We start from the raw sequence: 3,832 nt of genomic DNA, 5'->3' as shown, positions 1-3,832 counted from the left end.
ACAGCTGTCTTTCAACCATACCCACAGTAAGACAGCTACGCCGCAGTGCCAGCCAGTTTGTAGTTGTAGTTGTAGTTGTAGTAATGCCACCGTCCCCCGTCGGTCAACAGCTGCGTTGGCGACGAGGTCCTTCCGCAGCATCCCCAGGGCACGGCTCAGCAGCTCGACGACATGAATGTGAGGAGCACCATTCACCGTTCTTCGCTCTCCCGGTTGCAATCAAGACGTCTGGCGGAGCAGCAGCCGCATGTGGTGGCGCTCACACCTACCCCGCCCAGAGAACGAAGTGAGGACGGGTCCTACCACTTTTCAGACATCACGACGCCCACATCCTTGAACAAAGATAACGTGAGCCTTGGAATGGAGCCCTGCAACAACTCCAAGGTGCCGGTGAAAGACCACATTCCGCTTACCACGATGGGTAACATGAACTACCCCAGGAAGAGAATCTTGTGCCGACCAGAAGGCAAAAAGACAACCGATACCAACATCTTGGGAAACTCATCCACAAACGTTTGTGAAGAATCCATTGAGGATCAGGACATCGTTTCAGCTAAAAATGATGAGGCCGAAGCCAGCGGCGAGGTAGCATCAAACGCCCGAACGAAAGATGAAAAGCACGACGAACATATGGATACACCTGCTACAGACAAGGATGCTTTTGCGACAATTACCGGTACCGACAACAAAAATCTTGAAGGCAAGCACGTGGACAAAAGACGGACTTACGCATAAATGAAAACGAGAACCAAATGACCATGAGAGGGAGGAATACCTTCAAACAAACGGACAGCATTGACAGCAGAACACGCCGCTTAGAAACGCCGGAGAGGATCTTTCTGGAATATGCAGTGAAGAATTCCTCATCAATGGAAACAAGCTTTGCTCTAGCACTGGCCAGAAAGAAAGAGAACCGAACCACGAGACATAACCAACGGGAAGAGACCTGCAACGGACTCTTTAGCCTTTCGTGTGTCTGTCGAGACAGAGCCAGGGGCCCACGCAAACAGCTCGGTGGTGCACCTCTTTGCAGTGTGGCCGAGTGTAGAGACGTAAAACATCAAGCAAAAAGCTGAGACCTAGGTCACCGGCCAATCCACTACCAAACCGAGGAGGACGGCCGCCGAGTGGAAGTGAAGGAAGAAGCGGGGAATCCGTCCTGGGGAGAACAAACATGGCGTCTTGAGAATGGGGCGTGGTGTTATATATATATATATATATATATATATATATATATATACATACACATATACATATATATAGTAGGATTCTACATTTCACACACTAGTTATTTCCCACCCCGCAGCCATCCGCGCTCAGCAAACATGCCTTGCGAGCGCCGGCTGCGTACGGGTCCGTTGTTTGCAGAGGCAGACAAAGGCAGGAGGCGGAGAGGGCAAAACACCATATGGCAGCATTTATTGCAAAGTGCAAATCAAATATGCTGCATACAGACTACTCGTAGGCCATAACGGTAACACTGGGAGCGTGGCATTAAACAACGCTAGAGATCGAGATGGTTTGAATCACCGATAGCATACCGGAGCAGCGGAGCGCTGCGCGTGCGAGCGCGGTTGCAGTCTCCCAGTTCGCCCGGACACGTGCCATTGTGGCGCGTTTCGCAGGTCCGGACTGGCCGCCGAAACGTCCGCGCGCCACCGCATCCCCAAGACAAGAGAGCGTCCTCTCGTCATGCGACAACACACCAGACCTCGCCATTTGGTGGCGCTAGTGCCGAGGAAGAACTGGTTCTCAGGTAAGGCAGAGGGGAAAAGGGTCAACGCCTCCACCCTGGCGACAACGAAGACTCCGGTCGCTGGCGCCCTCTCGTATGGTTCCCGTCGCGCGAGCGAGGCGCATTGTGCAACGCCAGCCGCGATGGGAAGCTAGCCAGAAAGGGGTTCGCGTGAAAGTCGCGATCCCCACATCCCTCCCTCCTAAATTTCTTGCGTACGCCGGCGAGAGCTGACTACAGGACTAGAGGCGACGGAAAGTTCGTTCGTCGATTAAATCGTTAGTCACTGCATAGCGTTCCCTACGCCAGCTTCCGCTTGTCCAATGCCACCGCTGGCAGTGTTCCAGCAGGCGCGGTCATCACCCGCTGTAGTCTGCAGGCAGGTAGATCCGTGAAGAATCGCACCAGCCGTGAAGAATCGCACGGGCAAGAGCACTGCTTGTGTGGTCTTCGCTTTCGTTTGCCCTTTTTTAGTCATCCTAGATTGTTTATTTACTGCTGCCTCAACGGTGCTTCATTCCTCATGTTCCGCAGCATCTCCTGACTGCAGTCACGGTGCCCCTAGCCTGCCTGCAGCACTCATCCTGCCATTCTAGTGGGAACTGCCATTCTAGTGCAGGCCACTTGTCACAACCAAACGGGTTCCCGACTTTTCCTGGCTTCTATTTGATGGTATACTTTAGATCCACCAGTGCGTTCTCACTCCGTGTACATTTCAAGCGAGGGTTTACAGTAACACTGTAGTTGATAGCCATGAAGACAGCAGCGTGTGTACTAAAAATCAAGTTAGGTTATTTATGCCAATGTCAAAAAACCAACCTGGTCTATGCATCCATTCCAGCCTGACATTTTCAAATACAAGTCTTTCAGTAGCTAGTGAAACAATGAAGAGGTAGGGATAGCTCATGCACTGCTTAATTACTACCTTCATTTTTTTACTGTTGAAAATTTATGGATGATGCTATATGTACCACCTAGTGAAGTCCCACCAGAAATTGTTATATGCACTACCGATATAGCACAATCTATGAGGTGGGCTGGCGTGACCTTCGTGCAAACAGCACCGTACGTGGTTTCCGTCACGACAAAGTTTGCACTGTAGTCTTGGGCGTGTAATGGGTATGGCTGACCGCAGGGCCGTTTACAGTGCTTTCCAGCTTCCAGTGGAGGCAGGAACATAAATTACGTCGTCGGCCAGGGCACAGTACATGGTGTTAGTCAACACCATAGATATACCGTGCCTCGGATGGCCGCATCGTATATATATATATATATTTTTTTTAATTTTACTTTTGAGTTTTGTGTAAGCAAGGATGTATCTAGTGCCCCTATGCTGTCTATCCTTGGTTTTTGTAAACACTAAGTAATATCGCACGGTAGCTTTATTCATCGTAATGAGATTTCTCAGGTGCCAGATTGCTCAGATCTCACATGGTTTCCTATGGCTGCAGGGATGTACAATGTCTTGGGTTCGATTCTTGGCTGCCGGGGCTGCATTGAATTTATACACACTAAAAATTTTTACGCCCAAAAGGGTGCTTCAGCTTGTCGCCGCAGGAGCACCCTAAAAACTGAATATTTTACGCCCTTTAGGGTGCTTGGATTTTGTCGCCGCAGGAGCACCCTCTGTAAAGCACCCCAGAAGACAGGTGCCTTATAAACACCCTTTTCCGCCTAAAAGTATCCTAGGGTGCTACTTAGCACCCCAATCTGTAGGAGCATCTTCTGCAAAAGCACCCACCTAAAGGGGTACAAAACGGGTGCGTCATCCTCGGTTCACAGGTGCAGCAGGTGTGAGACCACATATTGCACAATATCACACACGATTATGGTATGAAACATTCGTGCTTTCCAAGCTCGGTTCTGTGAGACATTCCATTGAAGCTCAACATCAGCTGATAATTTCCTTGAACTTGTGTCACCGATTGTTAAAACATCAATTTAAAAAGTCAGGAGCCACATCTCAGTACAGTTATAACTTTAGAGGTAGTTGATTACCCAAAACTTCGTAAAAAACCAATTATATGTTCACTTTGCCGAACTGCAGTACACATCCTTCGAGATTCACTGCAGAGCCTAACCATGCTCTGCAGTGAA

Source organism: Haemaphysalis longicornis, unplaced genomic scaffold, assembly GCF_048455015.1.
Source record: "Haemaphysalis longicornis isolate Haplotype H1 unplaced genomic scaffold, Haemaphysalis longicornis Haplotype H1 scaffold_9, whole genome shotgun sequence".
NCBI lineage: Eukaryota > Metazoa > Arthropoda > Arachnida > Ixodida > Ixodidae > Haemaphysalis > Haemaphysalis longicornis.
This window is presented reverse-complemented; position numbering follows the sequence as displayed.